Here is a 17,607-nt window from a genome sequence, read left to right as displayed (position 1 = left end):
AGGGAGAAATCTGTGTAACATAAATGCATGTTTTTACTCACCAGTGAAATTGATTAGGCCCCCCCCCCCCTTCCACACACACACACACACACACACACACACACACAAACACCCCTTACACCTCTTTATGGTGTGTTTCATGTCATGCTGGGTTTTAAACAAAGAGCAGAGAGAGGGCAGTGGAGGATTGCTTGTGGCTCAGGGTGGCTTTCTGCCAACACACAGCAAAGATGGGTCCTTTTTTTTTTTTTTTTTTAAATAAAAGAGCCTGTTCCCATCTGTTATTGCCTGCGTACCTTGAAAAGTTCACACAAAATATATTGCTAGTCTTTCTTCAATTTGGCAGGAGAGGCCTTTCATTTGATGCACTGTGCCTTACAAATCCCAAAGACTGTCTAATTCAGTCTCATTTCCTTCAATTTTCCATCACACAGCCTGGTCCTTAATGCTTCAGGAAGGTGCTTTGGCATAGCCAGCTACCGGCATTTTTCAGCTCAGCAGTTGTGGCTGAGCAAAAGGACAAGTTTATTTTTTCTGCTCAGAGGCCGCAGTGGCTTGTAAATACCAGAATCAGTCAGTTACTTCCACTACCTTCTGAGCCTGAATGGATTTTGGATTAGAATCTCAAAACAAAAGTAAAGAAAACTTAACTGGCCTCAGGCATGGGTGTTGTAATGTGTCTGCATGCTGTTGGCTGTTGATAACTGACTCTGGGTCAGTTGATTGATGTGTCAACAGTCAGTGTCCCTGCCGGACAGAGTGGACACCAGCTGTCTCCATTCAGATTCAAATCCTACCAGCCAATCAGAATTGCTGTTTCAACACAAAGCCAATGTTATTGGGTGAAATCATGTTAGAATCCCTCCTCACTTACAGCAAAGTGAATGAAAGTAGGATAAAGAGGTTGTTGAAAATATCTGTTTTTTTTCTTGTTTGTAGCATGAGTAATCACTAAAGAAAGACTTCCCTTTATTATGGTTTTTATTATAGCTGATTGTTTGTTTTGCCGTTAATTTTTTGGAGCACATTGTAACTGAGAAAAGTTGTATTCAAAAGGTTATATTTATTATCATTTAAATTAAAACAATGTATGCTAATTTGGCTGGTTTTTAAATTTAAATTTGAACAAGGACAAACAGGACATCTTCATGGAAGAGTGGCCACTGGAAAGAAATAAATATTCATGAAATAATTAAAACTAAGTAACTTTTCCAAATTGTGGTGGCGATGATGTCACACACAACAATTCCTGTTTGTCCTAGTATTTTATTTTAGCTGATATGTAACGTGATGTGTTGATGGATAACATATTTCATACGTATCTTTCAATGCTCTAGTCATTCTCGTATGCTTATGTTATCAAATCTATGCAAGTGCATGAAAATATGTTTTTTTAAGATAACGTATAGTAACAGAGGATCAGAGAAGTAAATTAAATGCAAAAAGTAACATTATTACCTCAGCAAAAGTACATATTTACTTGGGAGTTTATTTATAGCCGTGAAACGTTTTGCCGCTTAAAACAGCTGCCTCCTCTTCACTCTGCCACGGGAGCATAGGTTTCTAAAATAAAAGATCAGCCACAGGAACCCATTGTGTTATGATTTTCGGCTAAACGTGCTTGAACGCATCAACCGGTATGGGATTTACGATTCAGCAGAAGCCGAGAGACGAAGTTTATGAGGCGGCATTGAACGCAGCACGGAGCTCCGTATTTTTTCCCTGCTATAGAGAGGAGGGAGAAGGAGGAGGGGGGTATTTGACTCCTGTCTCCCCACCCCCCAGTCCGTACGAGGTGGATTTTAGGAAGAAAGGAATCCAAACCTGGGACGCGGAGATAACGAGCGACACCAATAAAGAGATAGACATTTGGAGATCCGCGCGCGGCGGTGTCGCGCACGGATTATTAGAGGGTATTTTATTTTTCTTTCATTGGGGAGATTCTGGCTCGGAGCGTCTGATCTGGGGGGGAAGAAGGAATACAAACGCACGGGGGGAATAATAGGAGTATTTTATACTCGCTCCCTCCGTTAACAAGTGACTGCTCCGCCGCTCGAGAAAGTGGAATATAGCTGGTTTTTCTACGTCGGGGATGCGAAGCAACTGCTTTTTCTGAAGGAATACGGCTGCTCACCCACAGAGAATACGGATTTTAAAAAAGCTGTCCCCCCACCGGCCGTAAACCAACTGGGGGGTAGTCTCAGAAGTTCTTTTCTCACGCCGTTGAAGTAAGTGCTTGCAACTTTTCTTCTTTTTAACTCGCGAAACGCTTGTAGAGAGCAGGGCAAAAATATTTTAAGCCAAACCAAACTTCTAAGAGTGGGGGAAAGATCCATTTTTCATCTCCGCCGTAACGCAGGACCGTTATATCTACCTGGGTTTCGTGAAAGTAAACCTCAGTATGCTTGGGGGAAGAAAAAAAAAAGAAAAGAAAAGGTAGCCTGCTGCTGTTCTCTCTTGTGCTGAAGGAAACTTTATTTGTCCCATCTTTATTCGTGTTTTTGCCAACTTACATTTCTTTGTATTTGCTATGCGGAAACAAGATTGCAGTTGATGATTTTGACCATGAGTCTGCGCCTTAATGCAGAGATTTCCAAATTTTTTGGCATATCCAGGACCCCCTCAGACAGACAGACAGACCGACCGACCAAACACTGGACCTCCATTCTGCTGAGATTTTGTCCCCAAAATGCTCACGTTGTTTTTGCATTTGAAAAACATGGAAGCAAACAGTTCTCAGTCACGTTAGTGTGCACGCTCTGCTGATGTGATGGATAAAAGTTCATCAGTAATGCTAACGCAAAGCAACAGCCTGAAAATACCTATTAAGCATTTAAGTAGCAATGAAAAGGGAGAGGAAATCACTATTTTATTACCTTTTATTGTGTCTGGAAGATTTTTACATCATGTGCTGCACCATAGATAGTACTATTGTAGTAGTTTTGAATGTACTGTGTGTATGTAGTATGTACTAGTCAACCTTGCATTTAGATTAATGTCATTGGTTGAAGTTTTTTTGTTATCCATATATATAACAAAGAGTTCCTGTGAGTTATTTTCTGATGTTTGTGCAATATCCTTTTAATTTTTGTAGCGATACATCTTTTTATTTAAAGCAAATTTTCTGCCTCTAGAAGTAAATTTCGCCTGATTGAGTTGGAAAGTTTAGATACTGCTCCAGGCTATGCTCCTGCTTTTCTCCTTTCTTTTTTCTTGTTTTTCTTCTTTCTTTCTTTCTTTCTTTTTTTCTTTTTTATTTTTTTGGTTGAGGCAAGCTACAGTAAGTCAAGTGAGTCCAATTGGAATTGCAATGGATCTTAATTTTTATCAGAACATTTAAGGCTAAACCTTCCCCAGGCAACATACACCCACCCCCTCACCACCCTCCCAACCTCAACAGCAACTGCGAGCCAAAAAAAGATTAGTAATGCATTTCATTTTCTGGGGGTTGCTGAACGGACAAGTTTAAACACTGTTGTTGTTTTTCGCCCGACATTGATAAAAAAAATAGTTCAGAGGTCAGGGTTGGCCACAGAAAGGCAGCTTGAATCAAGCTGGAAGATGTTTATTGCGCTGAGGCTTGGGGTTGAAGGACAAGGAATTCAGTTATACCTACTAGTTAGTGGTATTTACTGCATATTTTGTGCCCGTTTCACATCTTGGTGAGCTTTTCCCAACTTGGAGAACAAATATGTATTCTGTTCTGTTCTGCTATTATTGAAGAACCAACACAGATTCTACCAAATGCTGAACATTTCCATTTGTTATTGAAATTCAAATTTTACCTATTTTCGAACTCCAGCTCATCAGTCTTGTATTCCAATATTCAATCAGCCTGCTAGCTTGTATAAATAAACCCATTTGTCTTATGATGAGAGTCACATGTTGATTGTCAGTAGCAAGAAGGAGCCTTGTCCTTCAGAGTAATTGGACAACACATATACCAAGCGGCTGTGTGTCTAGTGTGTTCTGGATTCTTAATGTGGCTTTAATTGAACAATTTATCACCCCTGATCACTGTCAAATAAATGGGCAAGAAAAACAAAAGGCAATGAAAATGCCAGGGATAAGCTGCCAGGCACAGTCGGCTAAGCGTGACCAGCGTGTCTGTCACAGTGGCGTCAGCAAAGGTGCTGTTTTATTTAATTTTATTTATTTATTTTTTTTGTCTGTAGTAATCGCAGATCGATGCATTTGTGAGTGGCAAGCTTGTAAGCAGTGGTAATGAATAGTGGAGGAAGGAGGGGGCAGAGAGAACATTACATCCTTGAAAACTTCTCTTATTGGAGAAAACTTTTGATTTCTCCCCGGAGCTCCTTTCCCTACACTTGGAAGAAAAGCTAATTGAATTGTGCCCCGGATATGATGCTTTTTTTTCCCCCAAGTACAGAGGTCTTGGAGAAGCGTCCTCCTTGGGGTTTTGAAATTCATTTCCTTTGCAATTATTACTTTCTGAGCTGTTTTCTTTTATTTCCCCTACCTCAACAGTAGGGTGTATTCTCTCCATTTTTGATGGGATCAAAGGGGAGAAGAGAGGGCGATTCTAGATAGCTACAGGCCTGACAGACTGACTGTAAGCTATTCTCAGTCATGTATTTTACTATTTGAAAGAGAGTTCAGAAGTTGGCTTTCTGACTATTTTATGTGTTTTTGTGCTTTGGGGTCCTCCACAGTAAGTGCATTTTTGACATTGTGACATAGAACCAACTTAGGCTACTGAGTGATAATGGATTTTATAGAGGCAAAGCTAGCAGAGCTCTTGATACTTTAAGAGCTTTTTACTACTAGAGACTTTCCAGATGTTACGCTGAAACTGACACCCAGTGAAACATTTTCAAGTGTCAAAATCAGATCTCTGCCATTTGCAAAAGTCACAGACACACTCTTTCTAGATTAAAATATATAAGTATATTGGACGATAGCAATAAATGATTAATGACTTAAGTTTTTTCAATTACTGTGCGTCTTTTTCTACTTGAATTCATGCTTGTTTTTAAAATGTTTAACTAATAATGAGAGCAAAACATTAATCAGCAAACAGTGCATTTTTTCTGTATGTAAATGTGTAGCCCTTTGTTCCAGGCTTTTAGGCCTACAATTTCACAGACGCCCACTTTTTTTAACCACCCTGTGCCCTGTTCATTTTATTCAAATCCAAATTAGGAGCATTTTGGTGGCATCAAGTGCTTTGCAATTAGTCACATCGCACTTGACGCAATAACACAGTTAATAACAGCTGCTCTGAAGTGACTGTCGTCGTGGGGAGAAAGAGAAATGTGCGCTGTGCAGAGGCGCTGTTGCACTCACAGCTAATTGTGTTTATTCATTTTAATTTGCTCCGAGTGCTAAATCAGTGCTCTTCCAGTGACACGAGGTGCAATTAGACTGACTATGAAAACAGGAAGCAGTGTGTCTTGTAAAGTGTCCCCTCCTCTCCTCTTTGATTTGTGGATTAGCCATCCCTTGTCATTCACATTTCTTTACTGCCACATAACCCTGCTAGGAAAACACTATTAACAGAACATGTTTCAACCTTGCAGAATAAAAATCAGTGTGCACACAGGTGTGAAAGTTCATTCAGCTTACACATGTATAAAAGCAATAAAGCCTACAGTAAGGAGTGAACCCTCACTCTATCTCTAGATATGGCAGTTATCCATTGCCTGCAACAGCAAGACTACCGATGCTTTATGATGATGCTGTGTAAAATAGTCTACTGTACTGTACAGAATTTGGCCTGGTGTCAGCTAGAATACTGGAGCTCATTTGTTTTTATTAAAACAATGAGACCTGTTTGTGGCCTTGGTTGTCCATGATCTTTGATGGCTTTATTTGCATTTAGTTTATACATTAGGGAGGTGATATGCACTACTGTTACACGGTGAAATAATAGTAATGATATACCAGGTATATGATGCATGACAGACATTGTTTTGTGGTGAACTGTTGTTGGGTTCCTGCATTCCTAAGAGCATATTTTTGGCAACAGTAGGAACAAGACTGACCTTTTAGAATTGAATTGTGGCTTACATGAGTAGAAGTGTTTCTCCCATCATGAAAAGTAATTATTGCAGCCCTTGAGCTCAAAACATCCTTTTGTGTCTGAGGGTCTGTAAACGCATACAGTGTAGCTTTTACCAAACCAGACTGAAGAGAAACAACATAACTCATCTTTGTGTGTTTGCTTTGTTTTCTTCCATGTTAGCGCAACTCCACAGGAGATATTTCCTTGCTCCACCTTGTCTGCATTTTGATGCAGAAGATTGCACATGCAGCACATTCTATGTAATTTTGAATGTGGAAACAGGGTCAGCTGTAGACCTCTGTCTGTGCAAGTCTCTACAAGCTGGAGAGACCATCTCAGCCTTCCTGTGCAAAAATGTTATTGTTTATCTTCATCAATCTGGATGATTTTGGCAAAATCAAGTAAATAATAGCTGAGGAGAGAAGGTGGAGTTTTTTTTAGTAGTGTGGTTCAATGGTAAATGCATGTTACTAACCATCACATGCTTTAAAGGATCTGTTAAAGTCACTGAGGCCTCACATTTTGTACTACCAGTACAGTGCTGTAAGGTACCCTGGCTAACTAAAAAACATTAGCACTCTTTGTCAAGAGAGAAATAGCCATCAGTCAAAGAATAAAACCTGAACACTGCAGTCATGACAATTTATAATGTCTCCAAGGTTAAACTTCCGGAGGCTGGTGTGTCATATCCACTCTATAGTACTACATTTTCACTCTTGCCATAAGAGGAGAAACGTGAGACCAGTGGCTGGCAGAGGAATTATTGACTGCTCAGTCAGACACCCCTGCTGGTTGCCTTGGTCTAAAATTGGTAGCGCTGTCCTCGGCGGACCTCGTTGGAGATGAGAAACGGCAATGACCCTCCTGGCAGCACCCAAAAGTCATATTTGCACTCCAATGCCCCTGCTGAACTCCAGTGGTCAACGCTCCAGAACAAGCCAGAGTTGGTGGGTTTTTGGGCAAAGATGACGCAGGTTGAGAGGCAAGGGACAGATAAGACGAGCCTGTGATAAGGTGTGTGAACTCAGCAGGATTGATCCGTTGCTGGCTGAGTTAAAGCCCACCTTGCATCTTGGCTGACTGTCAGGCTCCTCAGTTGTTTGCTCGTTTTTGGTTTTTCTTCATCCCTCTATCCCCCTCACTCAGTTTATCTTTCTCCTACACTACACTTTCTCTATTTTCCATCCCTCTTTCCACATTTTCTCTGTCTACCTCATTTTAAGCTCTTCAGATTCACATTTAGATACAAACATTTCTTGATTAAGCTTCCTCCTTTTTTCCTGAAATTGACTGAACTTCATTTTTTATACCCGGCTGATCGGTGTTTGTCTATAGTGCATTTACACCTGAATTTTATATGTTTTCTGCTTTTCTGACCTTGTATCACCCGGATGTGCCAAATAGAAAAAGAGTCTTAATCACAGAATTTGCAGTCATCAGGTTTTTGTGTGCAGAAGTGAAGGTAGCCTCCTCATCCACATAAACACACTAATCCCTGCCAGACTATCTGCTAAAGCCTTGGGGAATATATCGACACACTGTCACCTCCCCAGCCTCCTGCCCGTTTCCCTTGGTACCTCCAGGTTTTACAAAAATGATTCGCTCCAGCTCCTCCTGATTAAGTGACAGTAATCTGCTTTTGACGATGTGCAGGAGTAGACCTTCTGTTGATGCCTGCTACTCCCTTCTTCACTCCAGCCTGCCTCCCTCAAGATATAACGCACTTGAACAAACATAGGACAAGAGTTTGATAAAGCCTGAGAAGAAAACTTACCAAACACCAGAGTGTTCACACAAACACCCATTTGCTGTCTGTTCCCTCTGGCCCTGATCCCATCCTCTTTATGGTTATAGAGTTAATGTGAACTAGTGTTTCATGGTGAGAGGTAATTAACACCCGGTCTAGGACAGGCATCAGATGGGTGTGTCTGAACCTGTCTCGCTGTCTGTATGTCCCCTGATGCTTGCTTGTTGGGGGCTGTTCCTGTGTTAAGTGTGATTACCAGCTGGCCTCCCCCAGATTGATGCACAGCGGTTCCCCTTGGGGCGTCTGCCTCCTCCCACTCTTTGCAAACTAGGTCCGGCAGGAAGGGCTGCCCTGTGCCCTGGCAGTTTGACCCCTGTGAGGTTGTAGACACGTGGTGGTGGTCGTGGTGGTGGTGGTGGTGGGGAATAAAGACCCCCGTTCTCACGCCTGAAGGGTTTGAACAAGTTGCAGTTAGCTCATTTAAGCGCTGCTCATGCGGGCCGTTAGATGGCCCACACCAGCCTGTTGAGCCATCTGTATGGAATGGGTATTTGTGGAGCAAGATACGGTAGTGTGGAATAGTTTCCAAAAACATGTCTGCTTGTGCATACACCATCATTTGAGGCCTGTTAGAGCTTTGTGAGGCAACAAACTTTTGAAGACCCTCAGCAATGTACGAAACGATTTCATTCTCACTCACTGTACTCAGTTCAGTATTTATGAAAACACCTATAATTAGTCATGTGATTGGCTCTTACTTAATTTCACAGTCTGACTTGAATGGTGGGGATCCAGCTGCTGAAGAACACTGCTCTCTGTATACCATAGCCTGTAAAGATTGAATTATTTCTGGTGGTGTTGCCTCTTTCCACTGTAGCTCACACCCTCCTCCAATGCCAGACACAATACAGCAAATGTGTTTCTTAGGACACCGTTTGCTTGCAGCGGTGTATTCGAGAGCAGTTTGGCAGCTTTTCCCAAAGTGCTAAATTTCAACTTTATTTACTGTATTTATTTATTTAGTCACTGTATGAAAAGTTAATGCAACTTTGGCTTTGGAGTCTCACTCCAGCATTTGTCCTGTGAAGAAAAGCTGCACCAAAGATTGAAAGGGTTCAGTGTGCACACAAATTGAAGCAGCTATTGCCAGTAGATACAGTCAAGTACAACAACATTGGAATATTTTCATGCATTAGCAGAGCAGCGTCTGACCTTCATAAGTCCTGGCTATGAGAAGGGTCGCAGACGCCAGTCCAATAACCTGCTCTGATTACTTCTCACCAAACATGGGCTTTTCCCAGGTTGTTGCTTCAGTGTGAAATGGTTATAAGAGAGACGAGTGGTTTTGTGTGTGTTTGTGTGCGCTAAAAGCTGTTAATCCGATGGTGCTTATTGTGCGCACACAGAGAGCCCAGGGCAAGATGGCTTGGCCCATTCACACCGGCCCCCCACCACACACACATGCACACACTCGTCCGCTTCCCCCAAATCCACCACCCTGTCCCCTTTTGTTCCTGCCCTCTCCACACATGCACACCCTCACCCAAACTTTAGGGACATCTGGTATAAGGAGGGAGGGGTGGCTACAGGAGGGGTAAGCTTTGGGGGAAGAGAAAGGAGGAGAAGGAGGACAAGAGTGTGGGGAGGTACACTCAGCTGCCCTGAGGGGTGGGAGGTGAGAGATGGGGATCGCAAAGAAACATGCGTGTGCAGGATAGTGGGGGTTGTTGTCATAGAGTAGAGAAAGGGAAGTGGGGTAGCTAAAGAGGAGTAGGCAGATAATTGATGGATGGAAGTAATTGTGTGTAATGCAAGCAAGGAAACATGGGCCTCTGGGTAGGAGAGATATAGAGAGGGAGAAAGAGAGGGAGCCAGTGAATAGGAGTGGAGAAAGGAGGGGGACAAAGACAGGAAAGGGAATAATGAAGAGAGGGAGTGTGTGAGAAATAGGAGGCTAGAGAAAAAGAGAGAGACAAGGAAGGGTACAGAGAGGAGAGGAGACTTGGCGAGAGAAGCAGGGGAGGAGGAGCAGGAGGAGAGGGAGGGGGCCCGCTGCTCTGTTGCATCACTCAGCGCTAGCCGGGGTTAAGAAGGAGTAACTACCTGCCTGTCAGGCTGATTGTTCATCCCTATGCATCAGGGGATACGCGTCCCGGTTTATGAGAGATGGCGCGGATTCACTACGTGGGCCACTTAACCACAGAAAATGGCTGCCTGTGCATCTCTGGGAAGATAAGCAGCACTGCCAGGTTGGGCTCTTCGAGTTAGTACCAGTTGCTTCGTATGCAGATGACATCATCATCTCCCTTTCTAAAAGATGCTCATCGTCACAACGTTGTTATTCTCATTTTACCCTTTCTGTTTTCAATCTGGCTCACCGAAATCATTTATTTTGTATTAATAATTCCCTCAGTCACAACAAAACCCCTCCATCGAAAAGCCTAATCAGAAGGCCTCGTCAGTAATTACAACTCCGGCAGCCTGAGCGCCTTTTCAAACAGCACGCTGTCTCATCTTTCAGTGAAATGGAAACAAAGCCTATGTACTCCAGTCTGGATACACAAATTACAGAGTACCAGTGGCGCGTAAAAGAGAAAGAAGACAGAGAGAAGGCACCAGAGGCAAAATGCATTGAGTTTCCTCTCACTTTCTCACTGTGCATCACAAGCTTGTCTCCCGGACGGGGAAGAAAGGTTTGTCAAGCGCATCACGGTGGAGAGAGTAAAACCTTCCCCAGCCCCTGGGAAGATAGAAGGTGACATTTGTATGTAAATGGAGACAGGCACTCTCCACTGTATTCCTGCTGACAGGGAACAGAGTGGGCAACCTGGTGTTTTCTTTTTTTTCTTTTTTTTTGAGAGAATTCGAAGATATAGTTGTTTCTCTGACATTTGGTTTTTAGCATGACGATGAATGTAAAAAGGCTGCTTTACAAGATTTGGTTGTGTGTGAAATGCGCCTTTGCATTTTTCCCTCACCTACAGTACATTCATGCACACACACAACAAATTATTATATTGATTCCAAAGCACCTTGACCGTGCTTGAAGATCCCTGTTTTTTTTGTTGTTTTTTTTTTTTGTTTTGTTTTGTTCCTCGATCTAGGGTGTATTGTTCTGAAGTATTGACCACCAAATCAAAGTGGTTCTCACAATGCTACTATAAACTAACTGGATTTGATTTGTGTTGCAGTCTGTTCTGTTTGGTTGCTTGAGGTTTTGCAGATTCTGAGATCGAGATAATTTAAGGCAGAAGATGAATAAAAAATAATCCAAGCAATTCCAGTAAGGCTCTAGCACCTGCAGTGGCTGGACCCCTAATTAACTCTTGAGTCTCGGTGTCAGAGGAGATAATCCTGATTAAAAAGTGATGGAGGCTGGTGGAAGAATGACAACATAGCAATCAGAGATACGGGCCACGGTTGCGGAGATTAGCACTACCAGAGGATTGGGGGAAGGAGGAGTGGGGCGGCTACCCTCTTGCTGCTGTCACCCTTTTGTTTATGGATCAAATCCATGGCAGAATAATGGTTTGGGAGATTTTATTTTTTTCCATCTGGTTTTTGTACTAGGGGAAGATTGCCTTGGCCACTAAACCGCTTTATGTTTTTTTGTGTTTTTGTCAGTGGGTTGTAGTGGTTTGTTACAGCCGAGAGCAGAGTAGGTGATTATGAACCATGGGATTACTAATTTTCAATATTTAGGTAGACAGCTTTCAAGATGTATGATTTAAAAAGTGCTTGACTTATTGCTAGGTTTGATTTAGCTGAGAGAGGATTTAAGCCGGGTGGTCGCTAGACAATGGAACAGCTGATGTGGCATCTCAGATGAGTTTTCATCAATCAACAGGATCATTATGGAGACTCATCTCCCCCCTGCCGTCAGAGGGTCAGCGTTGCACAGTTAATATCTGCATTCCATGTTCCTGGACTCAGCTGGGATGTCCCACGTAAGCAGCAAGCATGTTTGACATCCTTATTGCTTTCTGATAACATGACCGGTAATGAGCTGATTTGCTGCTGTGGCCAAAACTAAGACAGAGATCCAATTAAACAACACCTAGTGGGTATCTTGCCTTTGAGGCATCATCTTGTAATCTTACACTCACAGTTATCCCTGCAATAGCAAACTTTGTTCAAAAGTAGCCACAGATCTTGTGGGAATATCCTAGGTGCCGACCCACTGCCTTCACATTTGTGGAGTGTTGTTTAAATCCCTCCAGTATGAAGTGTAAAATGTAAGCAGTCACCTGTTAGTTTATCTGGTGAAAGAGGGAATTGGGAAAGCAGAGTAGGAGTAAAGTAGATGGATTTTTTAAAGGGAAATAAATAAGGCTGTTATCAGACTGTCTATTTGCCGTTGATCTGGGGAGATAGTGTTGACACAGAGGGAAGCAGGGAGCAAGCGCTGCTCTGATTAAGCTTGCAGCCTGATGCCACCAAGTGGGAGCGAGAAGAGAAATGCACTTCAGAGATAGGGAGACATCATATATAACTAGATGAAGACAGCAGGACTAGTGTCAGGAAGCAGGTGGAGACTTCTTACTTGACACAGTTGTAAAATGCACTTGCTAAGTCAATAGTAACTCATCATCCTAAGACATGGTTTCTCAGATAAACAGGGCATCTGGTGGTAAGAGTTGCAAAAACATATTTGAATGTTTGATTATGGCAATGCCCAGTGAGTGTTATTGACCAAAAGGCACCATCAGCAGTATTTCCACGCTCATTAGAAATTATTCTATGTGGAAGTGTCAGCTACCAAGCTAAAATGTGAGGACAGGGCAAAAGACTTAAAGCCTGGGAAGGATGCTCACTGCTGTGATTCAGTCTTTAAGCCAGATAACCCGCCCCACCCCCAAGGCAGCCCCCATGACATTTGTCATTGTAGAGCCCCCAGTCTGTAGTCTCAACAGGGTGGAGATAGGACTACACAAACGGGGACAGAAGGGAAGACAAAAGCAGGTCTGGCATGGAAATGGGGGTTGCTGTTCACAGCCCCACCACACTTGCCCTTGGGTTAGTGTAGTGGAAAACGAGGGAGAGACAGAGACAATGAAATGAGAGAGGACAGCAAGAGTTGGAAGTAAGAGAGAAAGAGAGAGAGGGTGTGGTGGGGGAGCTGGCAGGAGGGAAATGGAGACCGCAGCTTTAGAAACAGGAGGTAGATGGGGAGCAGAGGGTCCTCTATTTTCATGGAGATAAAGGAGCACTAATGAATTTGAACCAGTGCCCTCTAGGGATATACCATAAGGGCAAAAATAGGAAAGAGCAGATTGGGGTTTAGTGGGTTTTTAAACTACAGCCAAACTGTCTTTTAGACACACAGGGGTGCTCCCAATTCTGCAATCACTAAGATGGCCGTCGCACCGCTCGCCAACTGCTGCGGGTAAGGCCTGTGCCAGGGCTCGGAGAGGACTTGATGCCAGAGGAGATGTGCCTAACTGGCCGGGCTAGAACCACTTTTCCAGCCAACGAGATTATTTATCTGCCCATCTAACCCAGTTTTAGTTACCTCGTTTGCACAGCATTGGGTGTGCTGAAATGCTGATTTCAGTGTTAACACAGTATTGTGGTAAAGTGTAGTCTGGACCTGTGTGTAAGATTGTACCAACATTGTGGGTGAAGGGATTTGTTTCCTTCTGCAGCGTACTGGGTCGAATGTGGCATATAGACTCCCTGGGTCACATTCTAAAAATCAATGCATTCATTTTAGTATTAACTGCTTTGCAGTTTGCAAAATGACAGAAATTTTTTGTTTCATATGTATGCAGTTCTCATAAACAACTGCATGAAATTATGAGTTTTGCTTCATACAGTGATTGGTTAACCACAAAGCTAACATTTAGCAGTGTTTTCAGACCACTAAGACCTCTGAGTTTGCCTGGAGCTTGCACCCATACCTTATCTATCATTTTTACAACGTGTTGTTTTACCACACGGAGAGACCAAACACAGCCTGTGGCATCTACCCCCATGCGGAGGTAATGGTCTGGCCCCTAGGCTGTGAGCCTAGCCAGTTAGTAATGAAGTGGGCCCCTCCATTGTAAATCACAGAGGGGTCTTGTTTGCCTGACGCCTTTGGGAGAATTGCATGGGAATGGCATGTGTCATGAAGGGCAGCCTGGCTTCAGTGCAGGCAGGCACTCAGAGAAAGAGAGAAAGAAGGCAGCTTTGTACATGATGGATGGTGGCCTTTGCCTCGGTTTGTGTCATATGGGATCTGAATATTAAAAGGGAACTGAAGAGATGAGACATGAGCTGGGGTGTCATATTTATGTTCAGTCAAAGGCAGTTTGTTATGTTTTATTCCTCTGGGGGTATTGGCATTTTCATCTCAAGTGGGGCCTGGGTGAAAAATTCTGTGACCTCTCAGAGCTTGTTCCCAAGATAGGCTTTTGAACTTAGTAAAGCTGGTTGGGAAGACCACACATGTTTCTGACAGAGCTGACATGTTTGATGCAGTTACATTTTCAGTTTTAAAGTATAGGCAGTTGGCCGTTATGCTTATCCAGAGTGACTTACATCAGTTTTTTTCTAACACAAGCAAGAAATGCAAGAATCAATCTGACAATGTAACATACATTTGCTTGGCCCTTGAATTATTATATATTATAATAGTGTAGAAAGAGAGTAAGTGTTGAGGAGAGAGGCAGGAAGGTGATCTTTTTCTGTATGCAGTAAGCAATGACTAACCTATTTGGATGAAATTTCAAGTCTAACAATTTTGCTAAATTGCCTCTTGCACACTGACAGCCAACCTTAAGCCTCTCAGGCAGAGTGGAGTTGAACATAGTATGTTTATAAAAAGAAGCCAGGAGGAACCTTGAGGAACCTGGGCTGTTCTTTGAAGTCAGCTATTTTCCTTCACTTCAAGTGCGTCACTCACTTCAAAGCAGGAATTTCACACAAAATGTACTGATTTTTCTCCCCTCCTCTCCTTTGTGTAGAATTTACAGCACATAAAACGGGTCTGGGGAGACTTTGTCAGAAGGTATCTGTAACCTAAGATGACTCCGTCTGTGTGTATATGTGTGCAAGTGTGTGTGTGTGTGTGTGTGTGTGTGTTTTTTTATGCCTCTGACAGCTCGCAGGGGCCTGCATAGCTGTGTGTGTGATCTTGCGCATATCCACATAAAGAGGCCTGCAGATGATGCTCGGTGGTGGTCCGAGGCTTTGCTTTTGTTAACGAGATGGAATCCAGAGAGCGTCAGCCACGTGTGGAGTCATAGTTAGATAGGTTTGACCCCTGCGGTTTGTGGTTAAAGAGGGGGATTTGAACGTGGTTGGTGAGTAAGACTCTTCACTAGTTGAAGTCGGTGGCCTTGCCAAAAAAAGGAGAAAAAGTTATCAAAGCCACCGTATCTGCTTCAAATTCACATTCCAAGTCTGCAAAAACCAAATGTGCAGCAATTACAGCACAACTTCCCATGTGCTAATGACTTTGATGTCAATGAGATTAAAGGCATGCATGGAGAAAAATGGCTGGCATACCACGGGAAATGAGCTTTTGCTTGTGTGCGCTGAGTTCTCTCGTGTTTGTACAGAGGGGTTTTTAGTGGTTATTAGCCTGTTCAAGCACCTTTAATTTTTTCTGCCATGATTGTAATTGGAACCTCTACTTGATGCTTTCCATTTTAATAGCTGACGCCAGCGCTGGCACACAAGCTTGTAAACAGATGAGGGTGTCCTCTCTACTAACCACAGCAGCACTGCATGTCTGTGTGTGTGCACGCGTGTGCTTGTCGGCATGTTCACACATATTACGCATACTCAACTGTCTGCATGTGTCTGTATTAGTTTGTGATCATCACGTAATATGTAACAGCAACCGTCTGTGCATGTGAAATTGTGTGTACAATTCACAGCTGCAGCCATGCTGTGCGTTTGTGCACTGTGTGTGTGTGTGAGTGTGTGTGTTTGGCTGGGCAGTGAGGTGCTTTCTCTTGCCAAACATTAGTGGTGAACAATGGAGAATTGTGTCCCCATTCATGTGTTGGGGTCAGAGAGTGGAGAACCAGTTTGGGGGGCAAGCTATCCATCAGCTTCCCGCACAGTCTCACATGTGATTCCCCCACCGCCCATCACCTTCCCCCATTTTCACCTACCAACACCCTCCCGCCTACACGCACAAGTCTTATTCCGAAGGTGACTTTGGCCCCTAGTCCTCTTGGCTTCAATTTATCTGCTGGCCAAACAACACTGTAATTGACTCTCGAATAACAAACAGGAGGGCACATTGCCCTTCAACAACCACGCAAGATGCAACACAATTTGGAATCTTCTTGTGTTCATTTTGGACGCTGCAGATTGGATGTGATGTGCTTAAGATGTTTTCAAGAGTTCAGATCCTCGCACACAAGCATCTAATGGGTTCCAGTAACACCCCCCCACCCACCCCCAAAACAAAGCCAATTTGCACTTTGGCTTTGAATAGCAGCCAGATATTTTTACCCAGAGTCCATGATCTCACTTGATCTCAGTCGGTGCAGGTTGTTAGCTGAGGCGATTGCATGCACTTGACCTGTTGGCGCGGGCGGCGTGGGCATACAACACTGGGCGCTGAGACAGGAGGGAGGGATGAAAGGAAGGGAGGGAGAAGAATGCAGAGGTGTGTGTGTGTGTGTGTGTGGTGTGTGCTCTTTCTTCACTAGAAATGAAGGAGAGGGAGTGATGGAGGCAGAGAGTGGGAGGAAGAGGCTGAGGAGGAGGAGGGGTAGATGCAAGGATTCCTTTGAGACCAAGACTGCCAGCTCTGTCAAGGAGAAGACTGGAGAGGGAGGAAGAAAGTGCATGAAAACAACAGAGGTGGAAGCGTGTGAGTGAGAAGACAGAGAAAGAGAGCAGAACAGAAAGTACGGGAGAGAAAATGAGAAATTGACAAGGAGGCATTATTACAGTGCTGGTGAGCAATTAGCCAAAAAAAGACAACTACTGCAACTTTGATGGGCCTAATATTTTGACCTCATCGTTTGATGTGGGCCTCGTGAGATTTTAATGATGCTCCACTTTGCCGGTGGGCAGTTGTGTACCACTTTCAGATTAGCATGTCAGCGTATTGCAAGGTAGGGAGCATTGGAAGGACACGGCCGGATACCCCACAAGAGAAGCTGCCCCCTCCACCCCCACCCCTCTCAACATTCCCCCTTTTTCCTTCTCCTTGTTATCCCGTCCCTTCCCCTCCTTCACCATTGAGGGGTGAAACAATGCGAGTGAAAAGCTTTACAGCTGTAATCTTCCTTTATGGCTTATTCACTGACAAAAGTCTTTTCCCCCTCATTTCAGGCCTAATGTGTCACATCCACCCGCCCTTATCCCGGTATCCTCTTAGTGCTTACTGCGCCTCAATGCTGCCTTTGGATGACCTCTGCAGCGGGTGAAAATGGGCTAAAGGCCACAGATGGAAATAGTATCAGCTGATAAAGGTGACAGGTGATCTGCAGTGCTATATGCAGCTGAGGCAAGATTTGATTTCTTCCTGCCTGCACCTGATTCAGAGGTTACCTTTGGACTATTACAGGCTTGTTTGATTCCGTTTGAACTATTCTCTCAAGTAAACAGGGCAACATGGTTCAGTATCATTTGCCTTGTTAGGACATGATTTTTTAAAATCATTTTCTGGGGTGATGTCATGCCGGGTGTTGTAGCGTTGTTGACACCAGGTGAATTATCTTCGCCTCTGCTTTCATCTTTTAGCAGCGCTCGACTCATCACCTGGCACTCGGCGAGAAATCAGATGACACCTCTTGATGTTAACTTTGGTTTCCGCCACTTCTGCCAGCAAATGTCAGCCGAGCTTTCATTTGACATGAAGTGCCGCCATCGTTTTCCTTCTCCC

At 43.6% G+C, this 17,607-nt stretch overlaps 1 protein-coding gene across 1 annotated transcript in view; it reads left to right on the top strand.

Moving 5' to 3' along the window:
- Window positions 1–1,566: 1,566 nt before the first annotated feature.
- Window positions 1,567–17,607, top strand: part of ptprsa (protein tyrosine phosphatase receptor type Sa) — a 173,701-nt gene continuing 157,660 nt past the window's right edge. The window contains 1 exon segment of the mRNA XM_051077337.1: window positions 1,567–2,228. The gene's annotated coding sequence lies outside the window, so the exon portion shown is untranslated.

This window comes from Lates calcarifer, linkage group LG17 (genome assembly GCF_001640805.2).
Source record: "Lates calcarifer isolate ASB-BC8 linkage group LG17, TLL_Latcal_v3, whole genome shotgun sequence".
NCBI classification, from domain to species: domain Eukaryota; kingdom Metazoa; phylum Chordata; class Actinopteri; family Centropomidae; genus Lates; species Lates calcarifer.
Note: the sequence above shows the minus strand (reverse complement) of the source record. Positions and strands in the feature narration are given on the sequence as shown.